This window comes from Nipponia nippon, unplaced genomic scaffold (genome assembly GCF_047370975.1).
Source record: "Nipponia nippon isolate SJK-2023a ecotype South Korea unplaced genomic scaffold, ASM4737097v1 scaffold_4, whole genome shotgun sequence".
Classification (NCBI taxonomy): Eukaryota; Metazoa; Chordata; class Aves; order Pelecaniformes; family Threskiornithidae; genus Nipponia; species Nipponia nippon.
Window position 1 is genome coordinate 31,255,005 of NW_028262358.1, and position 12,433 is coordinate 31,267,437.

Consider the following 12,433-nt stretch of genomic DNA (forward strand, 5'->3'; position numbering starts at 1 on the left):
CTGTCTCATGGGCAAAGTATTTTCCCACAGGTGCTGATCTGGGAGTAATGGGCTTTCCTCCACCGGCACTGGCCTCCTGGGGAAGGGAGAGGCAGCACCCATCTCAATCGCAGAGCCTTCGGGGAACTCTGAAAAGAACCAGCCCATCGGTGATACATCTTCAGCACCTGATTTTTTTTAGCACCGAGCCGGGCATTTGGGACTAAAACTCCTGCCGATGCCGTTTGGGTTTCGGCACCTTCATTTTCCAGGCAATTGAAATTCTCCATCCGAATTAGCTGCAGCATCTGACTTTGGGGGAGGTGGGGACAGGGCTGTAAAAATAAACCCCTGCTTCCAAGTTGCACCGGATTAGGAGCGAGGGGCTGGGGAGGGGAGAGGTGCTCCAGCAGGCGCGGCGAGGCTGTGACGTGCTTTTCCCCTCGGGTTGCACGTCAGGCAGATGATCTGCACGTGCTTCTTTTGCTGGAGAGAGAATTAGTTCAAGATGTGAGAGGAACTGGGCTGCAGTTGTTAAGAGATGAAGAGAGACGGGGGAAAAACACGCGTTGTAATGACAAGGCTTAACAAAAGGGGTTGGGTTTGGGCTGGTCACCTCCTTTGGCTCTGCCTCCAGCTCTCCTCAGGTGGAGGCTGCTGCTGGCCCCGGGGGCGTACCAGGCGTTGGGAACCACTGCTGTCCTCTGGGGTCACCAGCCCCGGCTTCGTTCGTGTTTTAAATCAGGCTGGTGGGCTCGTAGAAACCACGCTACCGTGCAGCGAGGAACACGAAAGCGTTTGATCCAGGGAGAGAGAGAGACGGCCAGAAACGGGGGTGGAGAGGGGGATGCCGGAGCTTGGTGTAGAGGCATTTTGTGAGACGAAGAGACGGGGTTTCTCATCCCCCCCTCCTAGAATTGCACCTGTAGTTTTTCTTCAGCAGATCATTAAACCCAAAGTACCTGCTCTCCTCATGTTTCAGCTCAAGCATGAACATTTTGAGCATTGTTTTCAAACATTATTCCAACGTGATTTTTGGCACATCTATACCCCTGTCCTGCCGAATTTGCATGAGACCTAGTCTGGGAACAGCGCGTTTAAAATGACACTGAAGTGCTGTTTTAATATTCAGCTGCAGTTAATGTGGATGCAATTAGTTGACACTTGTAAATCCTCAAGTTAAAAGCTCTGTAAGAAGTGTAGGAAGCTGAAAGCGCACCTGAGGCCAAACCCTCAGCTACTGTCGGGCAGTGAACATCTTCCGCGGCTGGACCGGCACCACCTTGCCCTCTGTGAGCGCCTGACCCGTGGCCCCTGCAGGCAACGCTGAAGTTTTACCATGTGTTGATGTTGACTTCGCTAGAGTTTCTTCTGGCCTGAGAGTGCAAACCCCCTCTGGCTAAGATGGGCTCACACATACAGAAGTCACTGGTATGTCCCATGAGGAAAAAAATGAGCAGCCCCATGGAGCCTCCTCATTCCCTATCAGCCCTTCGTAATACTTTCTTATTTTTTTGGATCAGAGTAACTCAGACTAGCCTGGCTCACGGTGCTCCAGACACACGCATTTTTAATCCACATCCAGACCAAGCTTCATTGTGCAATAGGCTCCCTGCTTCCAAAAAAACAAGAGATAACATGCATGTCTGCCTAGTCCATTCTTGCCTGAACCATAGACAAATTAAGACCAGCCCAGGTTCCAGGGCAGGAGAAGATCATTGTAAGGCAAATGAGACCTTGGCTCCTCACGCTTCTGGATTTCAGGAGCAATTAGGAGACTGAAACCCAGACCTGGGAATGCTTTTCACTGTGTTTTTACAGGAGTAGAGGATAAGGGCACTCAGCAGCGGCTTAGACGTGGCCCTTGGCAAGCGCGTGGCAGGGCCTGCAGTTAGGGCCTCCTTCTCCAGCCTCCCCGGCGGTGCCGGGCTGCACCAGCAACGCCGTGCCACCTGCCTAAGGGCAAAATCATTGATTTGCGACCAAGGGAGAAAATTGCAACCAAGTTCCTCTTTCTCTGTTTCCTTCTTTCCCTGTTTTTTTACAACCCTTTAGATATCTCCTGCGAAGAAGGCTGCAGTAACCCCTTCACCTTAACCGTGCACTGCCAGCAGTGAAGGACAACTGAGGCGCGCTGCGGCTGTCCCCGCTGCGGGCAGGGCAGCCCCCGGGCTGGGGGGCAGCTCCAGGGGCGGCGGGACTGCGGCTGCTCCGCACCGGCGGGGTGCGGGGAGCTGCGGGACAGCCCGGGAAAGGGCACGGGCCTCTTCTCCCCACACGATTCCTCATCTCCTGTTCTAAAACTCACTCCCAGCTCCCCCAAATTGGTGCTGTCATCTCAGCCACCGTTCATTAAAAAGGACTTTTATTACAGAAGCAAGGACTCTGTTGCTTCCCGAGACCTTTTCCTCGAGCTCTCTGAAGAAGCAGCATACGCATTTCCAGGGCTCTCCAGCCCTTCCTGACAACTGTACTTTCATCTGTGCGTGAAGTCTGCTTTCATATTGTCTCCCTAAGTGCTAAGAGCAAGTGTTTTGATGTTAACTTCTGGGAACAAGCTCTTAAGTTACCACCTCACACTTAATTACAGTTATTTATTAAGTACTCCAGCATATCCAAGGGAGAAAGGTTTTCTGCTTCAAAGGGTTTCTGGACATGGTTTGGCAAACGCCCTTCGCCAAGCAGGGCGCTTTTCCTACCCACGTACCGTCGGACCACGGAGCCCCCTCTCCTGCCGATACCCCATTGTTTTCAGAAGGACGCACGGCGGCCATAGGGCACCGCTCCAGCGGCGCACCGTATCTTTAGGGCAGGGAGTCACTCCCCTTGATGGATCTCAGGTGACTGCAGTCAGGCCGTCCCTGTGTTCAAGCACCCAGCTGGCTCGGCCCCACGTTCCTGGCGGGGTGAGCGCTGCCATGTGTCCCGTTCAGGGCAATGACACTAATCCTGCCACTCTTACCACAGCCTGGTGACAAGGTGACATCCTTTAACTCTTTCCCAATCCTGATGCCAATAAAAGCCTAGGATAAAGCCAAGTGCTCTGATGCACTTCTCTCTTTGGAACCAGGGTTGGGTGATGCTGAGGGTCTGAGATGCGGGCAGGGGAGCAGCATGGCGGTCCCGCGGCAGCATCAGTACCAAACCCCTCTGGCGCTGCTCAGTCAGGCTCATGGCACAGCCGTGGTGCGGTGCCGTAGCCGGCGGGCCAGGGTCAGCTCTGCAGAGAACCCAGACGCCGACAAAGCCAAATGCTACTTCAAAGCAGAAATATCTTCAGCCCTCTTAAAATGCTCCAGAACAAAGATCCTCCCAACCCACTGAGCAGCAGGTGCAAGAAGTGGATTGGGACCAAGGGCTTATTAAAAGTGACCACGACGCACAGTTTATGGCATTTTGCTGGTGTAGGGAAGCAGAAAACAGCTTCAGGAGATACCAGCCGAGGGCCGAGCAAGCTCTCTCTTAGCCCCAGAGTATGCGGGATGTGAGCGATGGGAATAGAGATCCTACGAGTTGAGCTCTAGACACCTCTTGGCACGAGATGAACGGTCTTATCTTGATACCTGTGTTTGTTTGCCCAGCTCCAAACCTGTCTCAGCAACACAAGAGCCTGCCTTGCCCTGCTCCTGCCTCGTGCAGAGACACCACCTCCGGTCCCAGCAGCCAAAGGGCCCACTGAGGCTGATCCGCACTGCAGCCCAGGGGCCTCCCCGCGGGATCCCGGGCAGCGCTGCCAGCGCGGCCGCTGCAGATGCTGCTGCAGGAGGTGTTTTAGGGGATGGGAGCCCTGCCCTGAGGAGCTTAGACCTGGCTCTTTCCTCATTGCCCAGTCCAGCAAGGGACTTGGATATTTTCTTGCTGTATTTTGTGACTGGGGCCTCAACAAACACATTTTCTTGTGTCAGAGCAGTGGAGAGGACCAAAAACCTACCTCAGGAGCAGTAAAACCTGCCCCTGTCAGCGCCCCTGTGGCTCAGCTGAACAGAGGCTGAGGACAGCATCTTGCCTGAAGTGCCTGTGCTCAGGCGTGATCAGGATCAGGCCCACGGCCAAGGTGCCATTGCAGCCTGGGCTGGCAGGAGGGGGACCAGCCCATATCCCTGTACCGCAGAGTTTTGGACCTTATTCTCTGAAGCACTCGGTGCCGGCCAAGTGGATCACCCAGCTGAGCTTATCAGGCAGCTCATTGTTCCTGCCTGAGTGATTCAGCCCCTTCAAAGTACTCCCCAGCAGCACAGCAGTGAGGAGGAGGAGGGAGGCGTGCGGCGCACGCAGATAGTCCTCCTGATAGTGGGAGGCAGATAAACACACTCCAGTTAATGGCTGAGCTCAGATCTAGTTGAGGCAGTTTGACCTTTCTGGTGGTAAGCCTCCCTTCAGCTGACATGAAAGAGTTTGACACAAGCACTCAGGGGAATGTGCGGCCAATAAGTGCGACTTACTTTCTCTAGCAAGTAATATTGATTAGCGCAGCGCCTGCAGACGCGGCTCGAGGCAGTGGTGGGATTTCAGCACAGCTCACTCAGGAAGCGAGCAGAAGAGACAGCTGAGACGCAAAGGTAAAATAATTTGTTGACTTGAACCTGTAAAGTGTCCTTTCTGTCTCCTACCGTAGCGACCTGTGCACTGCTGAAAGCCTTGGAGGGAGGGCGAGGCTTCGCAGGCTGGGCAGCGGCACTGGGAGCCAGCTGCTGTCCCTGCCTGGCCTGGCTTGCCCCCGTCCAGGTGGGTGTCCTTGTAACCGAGCGCCTCTTCCCATCTTCCTGGGCCGCTTTGTGCTTTGGCATCCCTGGTAAAGAAACATCTGTAAGGAGCACTGATGCTTTCTGAGAAGTTGGGCAATTAGGAGAAAAAAATGGACCAAGGATCCTTCTGAGCATCTGAGAGAGGATTTTTCCTCTCTCACCATCCGGGACAGGCTCTCCCCCAGCAATCCAGCCGTAAAGGGTGGCACTGTGCCAGTGCATGAAACCAAACCTAGACCTGTGCAGCCTCACTCTGGGAAGCAGCGTGGTGGCATTCCCAGCAGGCTGAGGTCCCCATGCCCTGTGGACCTGCGGACACAGATCTCGGTGAGCCTGGCGATTCCCTGCTGGCTGCAGTGTTATAAGCCATTATGTAGCACGGAGCGGCTGGGACTCAGCTTCTTGCTACCCCGGACATCTTGCTGGTGGCACCACGAAGACGAAACATTGCTTGCACTGCAAAGAGCGGCTGCCTGGAGTCTATAAGCAAGGCCATTTGTTTCATGGCAGCACATTTTGAAAATCTTGCTCCTAGCCTTTTGCACTTTCGGAGAGGCCGATCCACGCATAAGGCAGTACTGTGCTCTTTGCCCAAGCCCATGGAAAGCCCAAAAGAGTCACAGCAGGAAGATGTGAACTACCCCAATTTGTTTCAGTTCTGCATTTATCCTGATGACACTTAAGTACCAGCAATACCAGCCAAATGCTCTGGGACATGAGGTGGAGACTGCTATTATGTAGTATTTCTTAAATGCCCCAGTCCAAATGCCTCCCATAATAAATTCCTGGTTTGCTCAGGAATATAGAATGGGGTTTTTGAAAGCAGCAGGGTGACCTAGAAGCTCAGGTTAGACATAATCTACATGTAAAGGTACTTTAAGTTCTTTTAAAGCAATGCATGATATTATGCCAAGACAAACATTGAGTCCAGGTAAAAGTACCAAGCGTTTATAATGCTAGGCAAGCTTTTGGAGGGTTACAAGGATGCTCTCGCCCAGGACGTTATTGAGTCTTTCCACCACCGCCTGCACTTTTCTTTCCTCTGCCTTCTTCCTCTTGATGCTATGTATGGAAAGATGAGGAAAAAGCAGAGCTTTTCCACCTGGGGTCTCAGGGAAGGACCAGGAGGCAGTTGCTCTGGACAAGCGTTGGCCCACCTACCACCCCTCTGGCTAGGATGTCATCCTAGGGTTTGACCATCGGGGTCATGATGCAAATGCAGGAGCTCCCTGGGAGCTGGGAGCAGCAAGGGCAGCCCCTGGCTGCAGGCAACTGTTTAGATGTGGATGTGATGCGTAGGAAGTGCGCTCCCAAAGTGAGAGGGCGAAGCCCGGGTAAACAGACCGTGGGCACCCTCGGGGGCTGGCAAAGGGGTGTGGGAGAGCGGTGGGAGCGCTCGGCAGGCTCAGTTTTGGCCGCATCCGTGCCCACGTGGCTGCAGGCAAACGCATCCCATCCCTCCGTAAGCCTGCTTCCACAGCGGGTTTAATAACACGCATTAAAATACCAGCGGGTTCAGAATAAGAGATGCTGTTTGCGGACGCGAGTCAGTTTAAAGAGAAATAATACGCGTTAACCTGCATCAGGCTGCAAGTGGGGACAGGCCCTGGGCTGCCGGCGGACACCTGCTGCCTTGCCCCCGGCCAGGGCACGCCGCGGGAAGGCTGATCCAGGACGGGCAGCCACAGTCTCGCAGCCCCTCTGCCAGCGAGAGCAAATCCCGCAGCCGTTCAGGCGCAGATGGAAGTTTTGGGACCCTCGAACTCCTGGGCTGGCCGGGTGCAGGCTGGGCCCTGCGGCGCATCCAGCCCTTGGGGCTGCAAAGCCCCGAAGGTGGAGGAGTCCTGCTCTCTGCCATCCTGCCGTCCTCTGTCAGATCATGCTGTGCTGGCAGTTTGCAAAGCTGTCTATTATCGGTACGTTAATAACCTTTCACAATGTTTAATTACTTGGAAAGGTAATCGGTCCTGTGGTAGTTCTTTAAAAAGCATTTCACTTGCTCTTGGCAAAGCCTTCTGCTTTTTTGTCTTTCATTCTCGCAATAAATATGTTACAACTGATCCTGCTTCCAAAGGCAATACCTATTTGTAAAACAAAGAGGAAGATTGCTCCCTGGCTTTCTGGGTATCAGCTCTGCAGCTGGATGCCATGCCACAGCTCTCTCCCACCGACACTATTGTGTGTGGATTCAGGGAGACTATCCGCCTTATTTTTTTTTAATGGCTTCTCATTTAAGGTGCCTGGTTTGACACGCACAGCCAGGTACTCAGGGGCAGACTCTACTTCACCAGCAGAGCTGGCCCCACTGCTGGCTGCACATAAATAAACAGCCAAGAAGCCACACGTAAGTAGCCCGGTCCCCTCTGCTCGCTCACCGCTGCCCTTCGGCCGCCGACGGCAGTGCTGGCGCAGGCTGTGACAAGCTGCGACGCCCGAGGCTGGGGCTGGGAGGAGGGAGTAGGAGGACCAGGCAGCTGCAAGAGGACAGGCAGACTGTCCAGGTGGGTGAGAGTGCCACCAGGCTTCCTCCAAGGACAGCTAAGCACCACGTTGCAAGGGTCAGGGGCTCAAGACTGCCAACGCATCCCTCTGCTGCATTCGGTACCCCAAAAAAGTAGCAGGTTGCTCTCTTTCCGTGCAAGGATGCCACCACTCATGACATGAGGCAACTTGTATGCTTTGCCTTTGGGCTTGTGACCCTATGCTGGCAACTGCAGCAACCACAGAGGTTTTGCCCCATCCTGAAGCCCACCAGCTGATGGCTGGGTCCCTGAGGCAGCTTGGGACCACCGCGTAGGCACCGTCAGGGTCCCCAGGGCTGCCCCTTGCCACCCTGGTGCAGCCCTGGGACCCCAAAGCCAACCTGAGAGTGGATCTGTCTTGGTGCAAACACCCTCTGGCACTTCTATGGAGGGCACACGTGTGCATGCACACGCACGTGCACACATGTCTGCACACATGGATGCCTGCGAGCCCATGGGGACCTGGCACGTGAGAACCTGCTCCGTCCATGCCAGGGGGCGGCCCTGGAGAGGGCACACAGCCCATCAGGCTCAGGCTCCTGCTAGCCACGGCCACAGCCTGCAGTAGCGGAAAGTATTAGACTAGATTGATTAAATTTGTCTTTTTCCACTGATGAACACTGTCCTATGAGCCAACATGTTCCACTTCAGCCAGGGGGTTACTCACTTTTGGGGAGAAAAGCATAAAATGGTATCAGAGCAAAACATTATTTATGATGGCAGCAAAAGTTGCTGGCATTTTCTTCCTTTCTCCTTAAGTACGAGCTTGTCAAACGACCAAACGAAAAGCCCCCAGCAGCTTTCAAAGGGCCAGGCTCTCAGCCTGCAGGTTGCCCCATGTAGAGGCATAGTCAGAAGCCCAGTCCCAGTCCTGCAGCCCATTCATGCTGGTGTTTTTCTCATTTTCTTGGAAGTCTTGACAGGTTTGTTTTCTTCTTTTTTTGTTTTTCTTTTTCTTAAAAAAAAAAAGTTTTAGCAGCCCTGGGGCAGAAGGCTCTCACTTGCTAAATCACAAGGTTTGCCACATTGAAATGTAGGGACGTGCCCACAAATGGGAACTGGCTGTCTTAGCTTTTGTTCTTGACTGTTTGCCAGAACCCTTAAAACAACAGGAGGAGGTTCAGCCACCTAAACATCCCTGCGCTCGGGGGAGCCTGTAAACGCGGGCATTAACGTATCAGACGCCAATGCCAGCAGTGCAGGCAACCCCACTGCCAGGTGGCTGGGTGGCCATGGGACGAGGAGCAGAAACACCTGTCAGCGCCGCCGGTGTCTCCCTCCTGGCATGGGTGCTGGGTCGTGCTGACCCGGGATCCCGTGTCCTTGCAGCGCTTGGTGATTACAGGCAGGAGAGAGGCGCAGACAGGGGATGTCAGGCAACACCATTCAGTGTGTGGTGTTAGAAATACGGTTATCCTAGATTTTAGAGCCAAGTAAGTGGTGATCCACCCGCTGCCCCACCAGAGAGGTACTGACAAGAACTAGGTATGTATCAATGAGACGGCGGTCACATTTCCCCCCACCCAGCTTGTTTGAAGAACAGTGATGGGAAGGGACAGCAAGGGTCCAAAACTCATAGAACGGAAGAGGTGATTAGCAAAATGCTCCCCTTAAAGAGCCGAAAAGCAACCTCTAGTGCAGCCAACAGTGGTAAGCACTTCCTCAGCACAGACCTAACCCGTAGCTCTCCACGCCATTCCAGGGCTGTGTATCCTTATTTAACTTGGATAGCACACCTCAGTCCTCAGCTACAGATGTATTTAGACTTCTGTTTCAGTCATAGACTTGGAGAGAGACCAGGTGTACACCTCAGACCTTGCCTATAGTCATTCCTTGGCCACCTCACTGTTCTGCTAATGTTTATTTAAATGGACGAGAGGTGAAGCACTACCGAGCAAGGGGTTGAGAAGCTCTCCTAATGTCCGTCCCTCAGCTGGGCTCTCATCAGCCACCTCACTACAACATTTTAACCTGGGAGGTCTAGCGTAGCACTGTATCTGCCTCCAGGCTCCACCTCAGGGTCCTCAAGGTCCTTCAAGTCCCTTCTGCTGGCTCCAGTTTCCTTCCCATGTGTCCTAATGGGGCCACCTCTACGGGATTTAGGGTTTCAACAAGCTGTACCGTTCACCTCAAACTCTACCAGGTACAAACTCTACAGCAAGAGTCCCCCGGTCTTCACCTGCAGCTCCTGGTACCAGCTCTCCCTTGAGCTCTCCTCCATGAGTCCCTGCACACGTTTGAATCACCGAGGAGCTCAGGAGCTCCAAATTATCCTTTCCCTGGGCTTTCCATCCCCGTTTAGGTCTCTCTTGGAAAAGTAGATGGTATAGAGCTCAGATCCTGCAGCACCTAGACCTTTCCTCTACTCTCCCTGACCATCTCCTCCTGAATTTCCACCATCACCCGGCTGCCTCCCAGTCGGCGAAGGTTCCCCTGACCAGGAGGCAGCACCTTCGCTCCCATCACTGCCTCAACCCCATCACTTGGGTGAAGGTTAACAAAGACGTGCAGGTGGGTGCCCACCCCTGAACCACCTCCTTGAGTTTGCAGGTCCCACGAGGCAGGCGAGCCAAACCCTCTTCCCTCGCAACGTCACGGCGTTAGGTTATAAAGTTCAGCTTGTCAGTAAGTAAGCCAGTCCCACCCACGACTTCTTTCCACATAATTATGGTTCGCGGAGATACGAGGAAAAAAGGAGAGCCCCTGCCGGAGATGCTGACGTCTTTTTCCTTTCAGGTTCAATGGCTGCTTTATTGCGGTCGGGTTTTCTTCCTCCCTGCCACCCGGTCTTTCTCTGACTGGAATCGTTCCCCTCCGAAAAACGTGGTGACTTTTGCTGAAAAGCAGTTCCGCCACTTCTATAGCGAGGCAGCGCTCACGAATGGCATAGTGGTAGTTACGGGATGTGTGGTTTACCTCAAGACGTCACATCTCCTCCCCTCGGAGACATCAGAAGGGTTATTGCTCAAATTCAGCTTCAACTGTATAAAGGAAAAAGGCTCTGTGACTTTCACTACTACTTTTAATGTTCTAAGAAATCTTCACGCTCCTTCCTCAGGCTGCTTCAAAGGGCAATTAGCTGGGGCACAAGATGCTACGTTTTGGTAAACATATGCATACGAAGTGCGGTCTAAATTCCTATGAGTCAAATTTCAGTATTTCCTACACGGGCAAAGGAGCGATTGATTTGGGTTGGGGATTTTTCCCAGGTGAAGGCTGACCAGAAAGCAGAGCTTCAAGTACCGGATTCATGCTTTCTGCCATTAAATATTTTTGGAGAGCGGAAGGGGTGAAATATCCGGCATGCCTCTTTCAGTGCCGGAGCCATGATGCTCGGCTGGAAGACGGTCCCTGGGGAGCCTTTGCTGGGGACAGCTGTGCTCCGTGCAGGGAAGGGAGGCACCAGGGCTGGGCTTACCCAGCAGAGCACCGTGCTCTGCTGAGGCAAACACCAGCCCAGCAAAAGCTCTCTGCAGCAGGAAAACTGTGAACGATAGGCAGGTAGACTTGGTCGCACCGGACACAGGCAGCGTGGGGCTGTGTTACTGCACACTCAGAGAGAGAGCCGAGAAAGGAAACCGGCAAACCAGATCTCCCCATTGTAGCTTAAAAAAACCAACACACAGAAGGTAAACAAATACTATCACCAGTGGAAACACAGCCATTCTCATCTCCCTCACATAGGCAGTGGGGAACGGTGCAGGGCTGCCCAGTCAGGCTGCTGCTAGCGCAGAGATGCACTGCGGCTTGGGGGAGCCTAGCTGCTGCCATCCGCCCCAGGTTTGGTCCTCTCCCTGGTTTTGCTGGCAAGGACAACCCCTTATTTTCTCACAAGCCGCTCCCAGGTTTTAACAACAAAAACCCCCTGCAGACCTGTGCTGAGCTGAACTATTACGAGCATGATACTGTGAATCCTTGGGGTGGGAGGTTTTGCCTGTGTGGCAGCTGACGTGCTTTTCGTGAGCTGTTTTAGTCTTGCGCGAGCCCCAGCGAGCGGGGTCTGCAGGCACCGCTCCTGAGAGCTGCCCACCCGAAGCCGTGATGGCGTTGGGAAGGGCAAAGGGTGCAAAGGCAAACTGTGCCATGGCCTTTTGCTCGCCTCAGCTATGAGAATACAATTGTGGCTGTACATCAAACCACGACCAAGCTCCCGCTTGCTAAAACCATCGTTTCTGATTTCCCGTGTGGTGCCCGAGGATGGGGTCCCCAAGGGAGGCACAGGCTTCCCTTATTTTTATATAAAGACACTGCATTACGCCTCATGAACGCAGGGTTTACTCATGGGTGCCTTCCTCCGGCGTGCAGTACCACGCTGTGACCTGCCCAGGAAACACAGCTGGTTTCCTGCAGCGAGCCGGGCAGTGCCTTGCTAGCTGAAGAGCTCGTTCACCTGCCTGTTGCTCCAGTGCCGGCCTCTTGGGCTCCTCCAGCAAGGTTCTCATCTGTGGACGAAAAGCGCTTGCCCAGGGGATGAGCGGCGCTCACAACCCTCACGCGCGGAGGGAAAGCGACCCGCCCCAGCTCCGGCAGCGGGAGCTCGACGCCTGCCTCCCTGCTGGCTGGGAGGTGGGATGCACGCCAGGGAGAGGGAAACGGTTACGACACAACCAGGTGGACGATGCGTGCGTGCATTGCAAGGATGTTACCTCCTAAGGCTGAGGTGTGAATTGGGAAGGGGTTCCCTTCAACAAAGCTGCCCCGGTGAGGAGAGGCCAGGGATGGGCACCTTCATCCCCAGCACACTCTCTCTGCTGGGGCTGGCAGGCTCCTGGCATGAGCTAATTAACCCTTCAATTGCTGAGGAAGCTCAGAGGACCTTAATTTGACAGTCACCATAAAAATATTTTGTCTGTCAACATTCTCTTTCATCCAAGGATCTCAAAGCTCTTTACAAGCATTAATTAAGCTCACCAAGGTAAGTATGAATAATGATTGTCGTTGAACAGCGTGGAGAACTGAGGCCGAACTTGCCTAAGAGCATCTGTCAGGCTCCCGGGACTGGCGCGGAAGAGGAGCAATTCCCAGCAAACCCTCCTGCAGACAACAGCCTCAGCCTGCAAGCCGTCCAAGCCTGCAGTGCTCCGCTCAAGGGGGTCCTCCCCTAGAAGATCACATATTTGAAGAACAGGAAAAAAAAAGAAGTTATTTTCATTTTGGATTACAATGATGTCACTGTAAAAAATTGAG